This window comes from Cyprinus carpio, chromosome B19 (assembly GCF_018340385.1).
Source record: "Cyprinus carpio isolate SPL01 chromosome B19, ASM1834038v1, whole genome shotgun sequence".
NCBI classification, from domain to species: domain Eukaryota; kingdom Metazoa; phylum Chordata; class Actinopteri; order Cypriniformes; family Cyprinidae; genus Cyprinus; species Cyprinus carpio.
In genome coordinates, this window is record NC_056615.1 from 28,884,702 (window position 1) to 28,901,409 (window position 16,708).

Genomic DNA, 16,708 nt, shown 5'->3' on the forward strand with positions numbered 1-16,708 from the left:
ACTCCCTTTCCGCTCCCGAACGGCAGGCTTTAGAGAATTATTTATCTGAGTCCCTCAGTGCCGGCACAATCGTCCCTTCCTCGTCACCTGCCGGCGCCGGATTCTTTTTTGTTAAGAAGAGAGACGGCTCTTTGCGCCCATGCATAGATTATCGGGGGCTGAACGACATCACTGTTAAGAATCGTTACCCACTGCCGCTGATGTCCTCAGCCTTTGATATCCTGCAGGGGGCAAAAGTCTTTACCAAGCTCGACCTACGCAACGCTTACCATCTCGTACGCATTCGGGAGGGGGACGAGTGGAAGACCGCCTTTAACACGCCCCTCGGCCACTTCGAGTATAGAGTCCTTCCCTTCGGATTGGTTAACGCCCCCGCCGTCTTTCAAGCTCTGATCAATGACGTCCTTCGGGATATGCTCAATTTATTCGTTTTTTGTCTATCTCGATGACATTTTGATTTTTTTTCGCCCTCTCTCCAGATTCATGTGCAGCACGTTCGCGCGCATTCTCCAACGATTGCTCGAGAATCGACTCTTTGTTAAGGCCGAGAAGTGCTCCTTTCATGCTTCGTCTATAACGTTTCTAGGCTCCGTTATCTCAGCAGAGGGGATCAGTATGGACCCTGCCAAGGTCCAGGCCGTGCTCGATTGGCCCGTCCCTGATTCTCGTGTTTCGCTACAGCGCTTTCTCGGTTTTGATAATTTCTATCGCCGCTTTATACGCAACTTCAGCCAGGTGGCCGCGCCACTCACCGCCCTCACTTCGGTTAAGTCTCGTTTCGGTTGGTCCGGTTCTGCGCAGGAGGCGTTTGACCGGCTAAAGACCCTTTTTACGTCCGCACCCATCCTCCTCACTCCAGATAGCTCAAGACAGTTTATCGTTGAGGTCGACGCCTCCGAGGTAGGGGTGGGAGCCGTTCTTTCCCAGCGGTCAGCGTCGGATAATAAGATACACCCCTGCGCGTACTTCTCTTCACACACCGCCTTTCCCCCGCGGAACGTAATTACGATGTCGGGAATCGTGAGCTCCTCGCCATCCGCTTGGCATTGGGTGAGTGGCGGCAGTGGTTAGAGGGTTCCTCTGTCCCTTTCATCGTTTTGACTGATCATCGCAATTTAGAATACATTCGCTCCGCCAAGAGATTGAAACTCGCGTCAGGCTCGTTGGGCCCTTTTCTTTACGCGTTTTGATTTTGTCATTTCATACCGTCCGGGCTCTAAGAACGGTAAGCCGGACGCGTTGTCTTGACTTTTCGACCCCTCGATCGGACCGCACCCCCCAAGAGGCGATTATTCCTCCCGGTCGGGTGGTGGGGGCTACGGTCTGGGGAATCGAGAAACAGGTTAAGCGCGCACTCTCTCACATCGCTACTCTCCGTAACTGCCCTAGGGGCAGCCTCTTTGTCCCGGTTCCCACACGATTGGCAGTTCTACAATGGGCTCATTCCTCTAGACTAGCGGTTCATCCCGGTGTTCGAGGTACTATCGCATTTATCCGCCAGCGTTTCTGGTGGCCCTCTTTAGAACGTGATGCGCGCCGTTTTATCGCCGCCTGCTCTGTTTGTGCCCAGACCAAGGCGGGCAATTCCCCACCTGCTGGTCTCCTCCAGCCGCTACCTGTTCCCTCTCGCCCGTGGTCCCATATCGCTCTCGACTTTATCACCGGTCTTCCGCCCTCGGCCGGTAAGACGGTCATCCTGACGGTAGTCGACCGCTTTTCTAAATCGGCGCACTTCATTCCCCTTACCAAACTGCCCTCTGCTAAGGAAACGGCCCAGATTATGATTGATAATGTGTTTAAGTTTCATGGCTTGCCCACCGACGTCGTGTCCGATAGGGGCCCGCAATTCGCCTCGCAGTTCTGGAGAGAATTTTGCCGTCTCATAGGTGCCACTGCTAGCCTTTCCTCGGGTTTTCACCCACAGACTAATGGCCAGGCCGAGCGAGCCAATCAGATTGTTGCCCGCATGCTCCGCAGTCTAGCCTTTCGCAATCCCTCGTCTTGGGTCGAACAGCTATCCTGGGCTGAGTATGCTCATAATTCCCTCCCTTCCTCGGCCTCTGGTATCTCTCCCTTTCAATGTTGCCTCGGCTATCAACCACCCTTATTTTCATCCCAAGAGACCGACTCTTACTGCCCGTCCGTTCAGACCTTTATCAGTCGCTGTAAGCGAACCTGGAAGAGGGTGAGATCTGCACTATGTCGTTCAAAGAGACGCATGTGCGTGGCTGCTAATAGATCGCGTGTCAAAAGTCCTCGCTATGTCGCGGGTCAGAAGGTTTGGCTATCTACATCTAATTTACCCCTCCAGTCTGACTCCCGTAAACTGGCCCCCCCCGCTTCATCAGACCGTTTCGCATTATCAAGATCGTTAACCCTGTCGCTGTCAAACTCCGGTTGCCGCAGAATCTTCGTCGTGTTCACCCGGTGTTTCACGTGTCCTGCATTAAACCGGTCTCCCGCTCCCCCCCCCCCCACTTCTTTCTCTGCCGTTCGTATCAAAGACTCCCCGGTCTACACCGTCCGCAGGATCATAGATAGGCGGCGTCGGGGTCGTGGTCACCAATACTTAGTCGATTGGGAGGGGTATGGTCCTGAGGAGAGGAGTTGGGTCTCCCCTAAGGATATCCTGGACCCCTCGCTCATTGATGATTTCCTCTGGTCTCGCCAGCATTTCCCCGCTGGAGCGCCGGGAGGCGCTCTTTGAGGAGAGGGTACTGTCATGGTCTTGTCATGATCCTGTCTCTATCTCTCTCTTTTTTTCTCTCTCTGTCTCCTCCTGCTGGTTTTTCTCCCCTCCTGTCTCCCCCGCTCTTCGCTTCTGTGTCACAGCTGACTTCACTTCTCATTAAGATAATTTCCCCTCCACCTGCTTCTCATATTGCCTTGTTATCTGGGCTACTTCTACCCTCTCGTTCTCGTGTCTCTTTGTCAGATTGTTATCTCCTAATGAAGCTGTTGCCGTCTGCACAAGAAATTAGTCTTGTCCTGTCCTGTCCTGTCTAGTCGGGGTTAGGTTAGTCTTCTGCTATCACTGCCCGTTCATCTCTGTGCTCACCCCTTGCACCCCACAGAACCTTACCTGCTGTCCAACGCCGCGGCCTCCCCGCTCTGCGAGCTCCGATCCCCGAATCTCCCCTGAGCCCGGTCAAGCCTCCGCCTCGCCAGCCTGCTGGTTGTTCCAGCCACAGAGGTCTCCTGTGTTACTTATACCCAGCCTGCGGGTCTGCCTTGGTTTTCACCTTTTGTACTCCTTATTTGGATTTTCCTGTGGCTTTCCTTTGTTTGATTAAAGACTGTCATTTTGCCCTTGCATTTGAGTCCTCTCCCTTCAATACCCATCACAATTTTTATTACAAAAATATTAGGGATGTACTGATCAGGTTTTTTGAGTCATTGAATATTGAGTATCTGTTGGCACCAAATCCTGATCCGGTACTTGTATATTCCTACTGTTTGATGCACAATTCAAGTATATTCAAGTTATTAAAATCGATCTAATGTATACAGAGTTGTGCAGAGAGCAAAAGTAATATATGTATGTGTGGGTGTGTGGCTGTATACATTTGACACACTCTTTATGTATATATCTGCACATACTGTATAAGGACATTGGTAGAATATGGAACTTCTGATGTAAACTTCTTGTATTTTATATATACAATGAGGAGAATAATTGCAACATAGAGGGAAAAAAACTGAGCTATGGTTAGAAAGCATGATGCCTGTGTTGTCAGAATGCCAGTTTGTCAGTCAAAACCGAAGCAAGATGCTACACATAGCAATACATTATAACTTTAAAAGTGCTACAGTTTCAGGAAGGAAGATCGGGTTGTTGATGTTTATCTGCCATTCTCGCTCTGTCTGCACAGCGTGTGTGTACGTGATGATGAGGAATTCTGTCTGTGCAAACAGGGTGTGCAGAGGTATGCAGATACATACGTTGACAATCAAAACCTTTCGAGTGTTTTGTTCAGAGTAACAGGTGTGTCATGTGTAAGTTTCACTTTATAGGAAACAGAAATGTTCTGCATATCTGTGGCCTCTTGAGAAACACAAGAACACCAGTACAGTTTAAACAAATAGAGAAACACACAGAGGGTCGGCTCATTTATTGGTGTGTAAGGTAATCCACGTGTCTACGAAACCACGCTGTTGTAGCACATGCAGAATGAGAACTGGCATTGTCTTTATCTGATAACCATGGACTTCCCATGAAAGACATTATCTTGATGGCAGTATATGTCTCTGTATCCCAATATATGCCTCCATATCCACAGTACCTTCGCACATATGCCAGTCACCCATCTGCTGCATCCCCGTACCATAACAGATGTTTGCTTTTGCATCTTGTTGCTGATGAAAGTCTGGATGCTCCCTTTGGTCTTGGGGACTGAGAACTCCAAATCCATTTTTCCCGTGGACTCATCTGAGCACAGCACACATTTCCACTGTGTCCTCGACCACCTGAGACGAGCTCTGTCCCAGATAACCCCGCAGCATCAAGACATGGAAATGATGTATAGATTTCTCCCAGAGTAACAGAGGCTGAAGTGACTCTATTTAACCCCGCAGCATGATGGTTTCTTATGCAATGCCATCTGAGGCCTAATAGGTCACACACATTCACCTGAGGTGTCCTGCCTTGCCCTACACAGACTGCGATTTCTCTGGATTCCCAGAATCTTTTCACAGTATTATGTATGGTGACCTTCACTTTTTGGCCTCTGTCCCAACTTTTCTGGAATGTGTCGCAGCCATCGAAATCTAAATGTGTTTTTATTTACAAAATACATTTCATTTGGTCAGTGAAAACATTGGAAATCTTTTCTTTGTACTTTCGTCAATTAAATTAAAAAGAGATAACAATTAAAATTATACTATGGGGTTGTCGAATGCCTGAATCTGAGTAGCTGATGAATGTTCTAAAGCTGGGCTCACACTACAGGAGTTTTAGGCCGATCTTGCCCTCCCGAGAATTGGAGAAAAAAAATCTTGTCGAGGACCTCGGTCAGTTCCGATGTTTGGAGTGGACCACATTGAGCCAACCCCAAAGCCAGTGTCCTTCTCTGAAGTAAAAGTGTGGTGACCGAACACTGCTGGTATCTACTGAAGCAGATGAACGAGCATACACAAACTGGAATCCAAGAAATTAATTTAAGGTTAAATCCAAATTTACCTAGTGTAAAGAACAGATTTCCCACTCCACCCTGTCTAAAGCTTTCTCTGAGTCTGTAGTGAAACCATGACTTCAGGGCTGGTGAATGAAGGAGAGGAAATAATGTGACGTAATCTCAGAGTATTAAAGAAATAATGCCACTCTAATATAAAGCCTGTTTGATCGTTCTGGATTTTATCTTTAAAATAGCGGGTTGATGTCAGATATAATTTTTCTATGATGTTATGATGTTAATTTGCTGCTAAAATCATTTAGGAAATAGGAAATAACAGCGTGAACATCCAGTTGTCCATTCACAAACTGTACATACACACATAGATAGATAGATAGATAGATAGATAGATAGATAGATAGATAGATAGATAGATAGATAGATAGATAGATAGACTGAAATGTACCAATCTTGTGTGTATCCTTGTATGCTCTGTAACTATATGTTCAGATCTCTTAATTAGGGCTGTGACAGTCGCTGTGACGGTCGCCGTGACAACCACATCACCACCATGATGACATGCACTCTATAACAAGCATAATACGTAAATAAAAATAAAACTTTTATATACAAGTGTAAAAACAGTAATAGTTGCAAATTGTTTTATTTAGACTATAGGTCTATGGTAATTCACAAATTACCTCAAACGCCATACACAGCATTTCCTTTAGATTGGCAGGTTTGAGCACAGGAAAATACAGTTTATGCATTCAGCAAATTCATTTTGTGTTGGGCGATGGACCTTGTTGGGAAACCAAATACTACATCGCTGATCATCTACCAGGAGATTTTTGAGCGCTTTATGCTTCCTTCTGCTGACAAACTTTATGGAGATGCTGATTTCATTTTGCAGCAGGACTTTAGCACCTGTCCACAGTAAATCATAACCATCAGCATTAAAACAAAAACTCTCGAAAAGAGTGAAATTATTTCCTTATGAAATTAATTCTGTCAAGTTACCTTTATTTATATAGCGCTTTAAACAAAACCGATTGTGTCAAAGCAACTAAACAACATTAATAAAAGTGTAATATTTAATGTGAATGTGTATATCAACATGAAAACAGAGCATAAAATCGTTGTTTACTTCATTACTTTTCTCTATATCAACATAATAAGAGTCGTCGTAAACATGTCTAGAATGTCTGAATTTACGCCCCAGTTTATTTTTTATAAATCACGATATGTGCGTCTCATTATTGACTGGAAAATAACCTCATATAGACTTACAGTTTTTACAGATGCTATGAAACATTCTCATACTTAGGTCCGTTTTGCAGACCTCTTCACACAGTGAGCACAACAGAAGTCTATGTGGGCTAAACTGAATCATTAATCAATTTGCTTTGACACGAAAAAAAAAAAGCATTCAATTGACTACTCTCTCAAATTTCCTGAATTATTTTCTCACTCGACACAACAACTGCGAAAACGCTTTGTACGTACGCCAAATTTGCACATGCCTTACATCTGTTTTCAAACTGTTACTGATGTTCAAAACAATAACATAATACAAAACTGAATAATACAGCCTTTGCTACATTTTCTACAGTAATATGTTAATTAAATATTTTAAAATCTTACAATTAAATGCTATAAAAACATAATAAATATGACCATCCACATGATCACATGGTCCCCTCCTGACGCATGAATGCTGGATGCCTGGACATATCAGCATAAGGATCGCCAGGGATGGATCAGGCATTGCCAGAATCGTCTCATCCTAGGTGTGGTGGCGCTATATGACATAAGATGTGATGTGGATGAGAACCTGGTTGCCAAATGGAGAAGACCGAGGTCGATTAGTCATTACTATGTTTCTGTAATCAGTGGATTGTGTGTATACACTTGTTTTTATTTGAATGACATCAGTGCAAAAAAAAAATAAATAAAATAAAATAAAATAAAATAATAAACGACATAAAAATTACGTATTCTGCATCATGTCTGATTCATTCCAGTAATATATATTGCGTGAATTATAACAGAGATGTGTCCTTGGTTTTACACAAGAAACACTGTATACTGGTAACTGTTGTTATGTTTTTTTAGGTCATTGTTTTGTGTTTTTGTCGGCTGTAACCTTTGCTGGTGTTCTGGAAGATGAGTTGAATTTAGACCTGAATAAATGTGTTTGGTAGTTGTACGTGTTTTTGTGAATGTGAAATGAACTAACTGCTTTGCCAGCTGAAAGTTGGTTAGGAGAACTGTGTGAAGAGTTTTGCAAAAGTGAACTAAGTACTGAAAATTGTCCCTAGCGTCTTGTAAAAAATCTGTAAGGTGTTATCTTTAACCCAGTTCCTTCCTGTCAGTGACGACACATTGAACATAATGGTGGTATGCACAACATTCCAAATTCAGTCTTTCCGGGTTTGTTTTGTTTGTTTCTGAAAAGAGCCCAACCCTTACACCACCGATTCTGGTCCATCACTGTACAAATACGAATGATCAGAGTCTGACTTTTAAGGCTTCACAGCTAATGGAAGTAGAAGACTACATATATATTCCTGCCTTTTTTGTGGAAAATTGTTTCATAAATTGGTTACTTTTTAAACAACAATTTTTCAAGGTAATTCAGAATAAGACAAGATATTACTTATTGTACCAGAAAACATTCACAGAATCTCGTAGAATTACAATTTGCAATTAGACAGATGTAATTTTACTTCCTCTACGTCCAAAAATCTGGGTGGTATATTAAACCGTACCTTGTCTTTTAAATCATATTTCCCATTTCCAAAACAGCATTCTTCCATCGTAGAAACTTGCCAAGCTACGAAACTGTAACCTGTTCCTGATGCAAGAAAAGCTAGTTCAGGCTTCATGACCTCTAACTGACTATTGTAATGCACTGCTAGGTGCTTTTCCTGCATCCTCAATAACAGCTACAGGTAGTCCAAATGCCAGCGGCTAAGTCCTTACCAGGTCAAGAAATAGGGATCATATTCCCCGATACTACCCGTCTCTGCACTGGCTACCTATTAAGTTCGTATCAGTTACAAAAATATTTACTTACTATAAGGGCCCTTAATGGTTTATCTCCTGCTACCTACCTGTTCTTCTACCACGTCTCCATCCATCACGCTCCCTAATGTCACAAAAACTGCTGGACCTTTTGTATTACCAGTAGGATAGCAAGTCCACTAAGGAGGAAGAGCTTTTTCACCATTTGGCTCCAAACTCTGGAATAGCCCTCCTGATAATCTTCGGGGCTCAGACAACACTCTCTCTGTTGAAATACTAGATTAAAAAACACACCTCTTTGCCCAAGCATTCAAAATAATGCATCTCATTAATTTTTGGGACTGCAGTTATAAATCTGATCAATTGTGCATTAGGATTCTTTGCGAGGTTACACGAATAATTTTACTGGCTGGAACAGCAGCTACGCTAATTATGTATCTAATTTGTTTCTCGCTGTGCCACGGGACTTTACATCCAGTGGTAACTAGGATTTACAACAAGCCCAGTTGGATCCAGAACACCTGAGAAGAGATGATGCAGCCCTCAGAGGATCCTCCGATGATGCCTAACCCAGAGACAACATACAGAGAATACCACATTTTGTCATTTTGCTATAAGTTTGATTGCATAATTGCACTGTTTACATAGTGTTAATCGTCTGTTTGTGATTACGTCTTTTTTATTGATTTTTCTGAACATTTCTGCGTATACACATGAACTGACAGGTTCAACACTGAATAAACACTACTAAATATTGTTAGAAAACTTAATTTTCTGTAAAACAGTTGCTTTGTTAATGATTTGTATCGTTAAAAAAGCGCGCTTTACAAATAAACTTGAATTGAATAATTGAACTGAATCAGTGTGTAGTGTGGCTCAAGAGCCTAATAAAGAATCTTGGCTTTGCAGATAAAGTGACCATTTCTCCATGTACTTGATCCACGATGTCAGGACCTCATGTTATAAAAAACCACTGTGATTCTCAACTAAAGGGCAGCTTACTGCTATTTCTAGAACTTAAAACTGTTGATCTGTGTCTGGCCAGAGAAACGATGTGAATGACTAATTTCAATGCCCAGCTATCTTGGTTGTAATACTGCTACCAAGATGTTATGAGGACGCGGGTGGTGCATGAACTTTGATCTGTGTTAGATTAGTATAGATATTATATTATGTTAAATTTTGGAGTTTAAATACCTTCAGGGACGAGGATGCTCGTTTATGCTGTGCTTCGAGGTTTATATAAAGAGTAGACTAAAAGGTTCCCTGTCTGATTTCTCTATTTCTAAATTAGAGGAGCAGCGGAGGATGCAAGAGCAGCGCGTCTCATTCACTGTGCTGTGCACAAAGTTGTGTATGAACGCTGTTAATCCAATGTTTTCCTCAAACAGATCGGGATTCGCCAAAAACTTGTGAATTATAAATGTATCCCAGTTTTACATGCAATATTATTATTGACTTCCATTGCCTGACAAAGAGCTATAAAGCTGTACTAAGAACATACACAACAAACTTGTGTTGTTGATCAATAAAAATAACATTTGGCTACAACTAGTCACTTGAAAAATTCTTTAGGGCTGGATATATTTAGTAAAGTGATGAAACTGAGATTGATCCTCTAATTAAAAATACTTTACAATGGTTCAAAGACTTGATAACAAGAACACCACCACATCAAAATGTATATTTTCAGCAGATAAAAACCAAAGGTCCAAAAAAATTTAAAATCATATCTTCGGCATGTTTTGGTACAAGAAGTTTAGAAAATAACAGTTCCGGTGGCTCAGTCTTAGTTCTTTTTGCGTTGAGTAACGCATGATGCGCTGTGGAGTTCGTTAGGGTAAAAGTTGAAGTTAGCCTGAATGCACTGTAATGTCGCTTTGGATAAAAGCATCTGCATAACTTTCAAAATTTACATTTTAGAAGAGAGATTTATTGTTATTAAATTTAAGCAGATAAGAAGAAGTTACAAATGCATTAATAACAGCTCTACTTCTCTGGAACCAGTTTACAGTTGAGTAAAACCAGCTGGCCCAAATTGGGAGACATACTGAGCTGAAGAAGTTTTGGAAAACTACAGATTTTTTGAAATGATGAAGAGTTTGATGAAAGAAAGTTAGTGGTTATAAAAAAGAAAAAGTCTTAAATGGGTTTGTAACAGTCATCATACAGTGCCCCTGATGCAACTATTACACATAATGAATATATATAATAATGATGCTAGTAGATAAAACATTTATACGTCAAATGTTGCTAATCCGTATACACTGAAGCTCTGTGATGTCATGTTCAGCATTCCCATCTCAACGTGAAGCTTCTGATGATATTAAAAGCACTGTAAACAAACTATTTTATCGGGAAAAAGTAGAAAGTGTTAGAGTACAGGGGAATCGAAACTGTAATAGTAAAATATTTAGATGCATTTTTCATGCATTTATTACAGTTTGAGCTGAATTCTCTCTTTATTCTTTGTTTCTTTTCTTTCTGTCTCTAGGTTTCACTGGAATTAATCCAGCTACTGTTGCATAACTATCAGTCTGGTCTCTGCTACTCTCTCTTCACTTTGTCAGTGACGTTTATTTATTGATTGTTGTAAAAGATCACGGTGTGTATGGTATTCTTCATTAGAATTATTGAAGCAAGAGTAAATAATCTTGGTTGTGTCAATGTGTCTGGTTAGCTTCGTTTTCACTAACTTAGTTTGACATTTCCACTCTTGTTATCTAAACCCTTGAAGAAATTATTGCCCGCCAGTCACTTCTGTTTGCTTTGGCTTATTCATGCGATCGCCAGAACTGATGGTCGATTAGTTCATCACTGTGTGCATAAAAAGCTACAAATTTGTCCCTTGACATTCTTTTGGACCCCCAAACATTACATTCTGTGGATTGTGTTTAATAAATTCTTAGCTTGTTCCCTGCACTGTTCTCCTGCATTTGTGATCTGTGTTGGGTATAAAGCAAGAGAACGAAATTAATCGGTCTGAGATTGTCCAGTGTAGATAGTCTAAGGTTGAACAGTACTAATGTATAGTTTAATAATTGTATTAACACAGTATTGAAAGAAAGCGCTTGAGCTGTTGTGACGTTTTCAGATTACTCGTGGTGAGTGACTTTTTCATTCATAGAATCTTTTTTCTAGTGGATTTGTGAGTTCATAGGTTCTGGTCAAGAGTTCCTGCAACTTTGGTTTCACTAAGAAACAAGCCTTTAATTTATGGCATCAGTGATTCGACAGCGCTCATCAGGTGAAAAAAGTACTGAGGATGACTCAAAGTGGCTAGGAAATCTCAAGTCCTTTTGCCGAATTCGAAATTAATGATGAGACTGTGTAGAAAGAGCTAGGATCTGATGGAAGCATGGATTTGCTGACTGACACAGGAGTATGACATCTCAGATAAATGAAGATGTGTGTGGAAAAGTCATGCTGTTTTCAGCAATTGGCCTCAAGATCATGTGAAATTCATGTATAATAAATTTCAGTGCTATTACAGATTATCTCAATGAATAGGAATGTCCTGAAAAGTTTTATTGTGATGATTTGGCTCACATTAAACAAAAAACCTTTTCAATTCATTAATCAGGCAAACAGATTAAGCAAGTGTTTAAGACTTTGGTTCCCATCATTGTAATCAACCTCAACACACCTAACAAAAGGTTTCCTGAGCACTATTCAGAATGTTCTCTCAGTTTGGTTCACTCGGCTACACAATCATGGGGAAGACTGCTGATCTGACAGTTGTCCAGAAGACAATCAGCTTGACACCCTCACAAGGAGGGTAACGCCACAAACATTCATTGCCAAAGAAGTGTTCACAGAGTGCTGTAGCCAAGAGTTAAAGACAAGTTGAGTGGAAGGAAATACGTCATGTCTCACAACATCAAACGGTTTATTTAAGACCACCCGCAGGCCTTATGAGATCGGCTGCTTGGTAAGGCAAAAATCGATTCATAGAAGTTTGAGTGGAAATGTCCACCAAGGAATGGCCTGATGCTGGAGTTCAAGGCCGGATCGAGAGCCACCACACACAGACGTGTCGAGGAATTTGGTATCGAGTTGTAGTATTCACCCCAGGTTCTTCACAGAGATTCGGGTGCAGGTAGATTGTGTACTAGCGCCCTCTCCAGTATACAACAACAAAACACAGAATTCTACCGGGGACAACGCAAGTATACAGTACCTCAAATGATATTAGGACGTGTTTGGTAGTAACATGTCAGAGTATACTTAAATGTCATTTTAATTTATATTTCTGAGGATTACATAAAGCCAATTTCTAAAAGTACATAAAAGTAACTAAAAGCAATACTTCCTATTTTTAGTTTAAAAGAAGTCTACTCTAAGAGCACACTTTGTATAAACTTCTTTTGTAAGGGGAGACAAATCACCTTTTTCAATTTTTTCAAATTTTTCCAAGTCATAGACAGAATACTTGGTTTATACTATTGTTTACATATTGAAAATTTGAACTTAGAATATTCATATGTTTTATATTTATTATTTAGTGAGACAGTAATGGTACAGGGAACAGATTCCATGTTATTAGCATCCCTACATGTTTTCTTTAATACCAGTATCATTCTCCTATAATTTTCATATTTTCTTAGTTATCAGATGTCCACTTTCAGCGATTTATCTGAAATGCTGTTAATCAATGAGTTATTGATGGATATGAAATAGAGAAGCAGAAAATCTGTTTATGTGTGTACTTGTCAAGGATTTCTCTTGACAGAATTCTATATTTATCTATCCTCACGACGGTCATGTACACTAGAACTGTGGCTGTTAACACCCATTGTGCTTCTCAAAATAGGATGCTAGTGCCATATAAGGAAGGATATAAAATATTTTAGCTCAAAGTAATATATAATCAGCTTAACGACCAGACACGTGAATGAGTTGGTGAGGTAGTGTACGTGTGTACAGTTTCACTTTATAGGAAAAACATGAAAAGCGCTCAAAGCCCTGATCTGCGGCATCCATGGAGGAAACACAGCCACGCACACAACTACCTACAAACACAGAAAAAAATCTTCATACTGTATTGATCTATCGTTGCATGACATGTATTAAGTAGACTGCATGGAAGTACTGTGAAACGGGTTTTAGATTGGGGAGATTGGAAATAAGTTAACATGCTGGATTACGTTCTGTAGCTGACATTCCTGCTGAGAGCATTCTGTCAGAGTGTACATGCAACTTGCAAATGTTCTTCCAGTAAGGCTGTTAATGGTTTAGGTTAAAGTTATCTGGTTACTCTCTAATGCTGTCACTTCAAAAACGGTTTAAAAAGTTCGTAAAAAAAAAAAAAATAAAACAAAAAAAAAAAAAAAAACGACAAAAAAAAAATTACAAAAACGGTTTTTTCAAAGCACAACTATTGCTCATGGTCAACTAAATTATTTCCATTCATGAAAAGCGATGGAGTGTGGATATATCGTCACAAGTTGTTTTCTTGTAAATGCTTGTCCCATTTTGACTTGTAGGTTCAGCGAGTGCTTCACAAAGAACAGTTCACAGAAAAAGTCAAAACCTGTTGGTTTCTTTACTAACATGTAGATCTAACACGATCGTGTCTCCTGAAACCACGAAACAAGCATTACCTATTGTAGAGTATTATGAATGTGCAAAATGCTAAAAAAGAGGGAAAAGATTCACACCGACTAAGAGTGATCAAATAAAAAAATGTTTAGAATATTTTTGCATTGCCAAAGCTCATTGTATTCAGGAAGAAAGCTTTACTGACTTTGCAGTAAGCAGATGCTTGATTCAGGGACTTGTGAATTCACGACAATCAAGGAAAGTGATGTGATCGTTATCGCTCTTGGCAGGCGTTCTTGGCATTGTTCAATACCTGAAGGGACACGTTAATCGAGATAAACAGCTTTATGTGTCATGATTCACATAGTCATCACCGAAAGGGTTCTGCCTTTTTCATTCTGAGCAGACTATAAATGAGCTTTCATTTACCAGCTTTGTCCAGTTTCCATGATCCTTCAAAGGCAACTTCTTTAAGGAAAAGAACTTTTTATTACAATTACAAAACAGATCCTTGGGCAGGAGGTTCATCTGATGGACAGGTCTACGATCTGAGAGGTATAAATGTAGGCCGGCATACAGATCCTCTCTATCAAGAGAAAGTGGTGTCTTGGTGGCTCCTGCCCCAGGAACTACAAAAATAAAATAAAAAAACATGGTGAGATATTCTGCTCTGATTGCATTAGTTTGGATCACAGTGCTTATGAGTTTCTGCTAATGTCTCATAGTTCTGATTCCTTGTTCCCATTATAGAGCTCTTCACCAGAAAACTCTGACCTTAATCTACCACAAACTGACCATATTCATCCGTAAGTATTTTTAAGCTGACTTTTTACTGATTTTATTTTATACTGTACACTGCTAAGTTTCTTTGTGACTGTGACACCGTTCGAGTAGGAAATTAATGCAGTGCATGTGTAATGATTTAATTTATGTATAGTTTTACTGGATCAAATAGCGATGATGAGTGAATGTTTAGAAATAATCATAAATTAAATCTTACTGTATATGATAAGACGATACAAATCCTTTAAAGGGTTGGTTGATTGCGATTTCACTTTTTTAACGTTAGTTAGTTTGTAATGTTGCTGTTTGATGATAATTTGTGTATGAACAATATGTTGAAGGTTTGGGAGTTGGATGTTAACAGAGATATCGTCTTTTTTTGTATTTCTTAAAGTTTTTACATAGTTTTATGAGACAACAACAAACAAACATACCATTAAGAGCCGTGCTTGCACAGGTTCTGCGCGATCCTCTTCATAATATTCTCTGCGTCTCAATCAAGCTCACATTGATGAGCAATATAGAGGACGTCATTGTTTACAATAAAACCGGAGCACATTCTGAGCTTGAGAGGGGCGGGATGTTCAGACGCGCTCGAGGCAGTTTAGCCAATCACAGCACACTGAGCCATCTGACCAATCTCAGCCCATCGTGTATTTCTGAGGGAGGCGCTTCACAATAACAGGAAATAATCAAGGCTTTTGTCAGAGAAGGGGCAGATCGGTGTGGAATAAAGCTAAATTATGTGAAAAATTATGCATTTTTTTTTAAACTGAAGCATGAACACATCTTAGACTGCACCCCATAAACACAATCAAGCCTAGAAAAGAAACAGTCAACCACTCCTTTAATGATTTAGACTTGACTCACCGACAGCAGGTTACAACATCAACACACGACAAGAGACAAAGGCTACATGAGGGCTACATATACACCAAACAATCAGGGTCACATGACACAATCCAACCAATGAGAGACAGAACCAGGGCTCCATTTCTCTGAACTCTACACACAAAACCACAAAACACGCATGCAACATGCAAAACATTATGCATCTCTTGCAAAAGCAAACACTTCGTTTAAAACTATTTGAACTCTTCTGGTGTTTTTGCATAGTAACTTAACACAAAAACTGATTAGCCATACACACCAAACTTCAGACAGAGATATTGTAACACCAACACGACTGTCTTGTGTGGAGTTTGTCACAGCACTCACACAAACATGTGTTTGCAAAAATACACTGTATATACAGTGTGTATGCATATTTACAGTATTAAAAGGAATACAAGGGGGTAAAAATGATTTGTTTTACTCAAAATATTGAGTTTTTATTTCTAAGTGAACAAATTATGTATATATTTTTTTATATTTATATATATATAATATATATCATCTATATTTATATATATTATATATATTTATATATATATTTATTAGATTCAGCCTAATGGTCAGAAAAACTTTTTATAATTAAAGACATATAATTAAAGAAATTGCATGATGTTAGATGAACTTGTTTGTTATTGTTGGTTATAAAATTTAAATACTAAATCAAAGACTCTCTTTGTCTGCTATATACGGTTATCAGTTGTGTGAAATTATTAATATAATCTACAATAAATTTGTTTATTCCTTTGATTTCACTCTCAGTGTGTTGTCAGAATGAAGAAGGCTTTGCAGGATGCAAAGAATCTGGATGATTCGTGGATAAAAGAAGAAAGTGACACTATCGAACTTATTGATTTGAGTAACAGAATGTTATTGTTACAAAAAGTAGTTCATCGAATTGATTTGAATTGTATTCATTATTTAAATAATTATAATTTTTTTCTCAAAAATATTTTTTTTCCTGTCAATCAAACTCTGTCTTCTAAAATGTCATATTTTATAAGGCACTTTAAAATCTATGAAAAGTTTTTTTTAAAGTGTATATGCATTTTCAGTGATTGAACTTAAAACAGGAGAACGTATATTAATCGGACCCTTTAAGCCAAAAAAAGGTTGGTCAGAATGGTAAATATCCCGATATACATCACAGCGAGCATCAAATGCATAAATAATTTAAAAAGAAAGACAAATTAAGGATATGAAGAAGAAGAAGAGAATAATAAAAGCTATTTATATATTTACTAAATATAGTCCCTGTTTAGGCATAAAGGGAAAGTTGTGTCCTTGCATGACCCAGCTAGCTAATTTCTCTAAAGATATGTATAATGAATTTAAATATAGATATTTACATTACT

The 16,708-nt window shown here is 39.7% G+C and overlaps 2 long non-coding RNA genes and 1 pseudogene across 2 annotated transcripts; 2 read left to right on the top strand and 1 right to left on the bottom strand.

Annotated features, from left to right (window-relative positions):
• Positions 1 to 16,708, top strand: part of LOC109070544 — a 731,031-nt pseudogene that overhangs the window by 99,897 nt on the left and 614,426 nt on the right.
• Positions 14,185 to 15,818, bottom strand: LOC122140801. The gene is made up of 2 exons (XR_006157380.1): positions 14,897 to 15,818; positions 14,185 to 14,308 (listed from the first exon to the last, which is right to left on the bottom strand). It is a non-coding gene; the product is annotated as an uncharacterized LOC122140801 (long non-coding RNA).
• LOC122140795 lies at positions 14,194 to 16,211 on the top strand. The gene is made up of 3 exons (XR_006157373.1): positions 14,194 to 14,334; positions 14,430 to 14,485; positions 16,127 to 16,211. It is a non-coding gene; the product is annotated as an uncharacterized LOC122140795 (long non-coding RNA).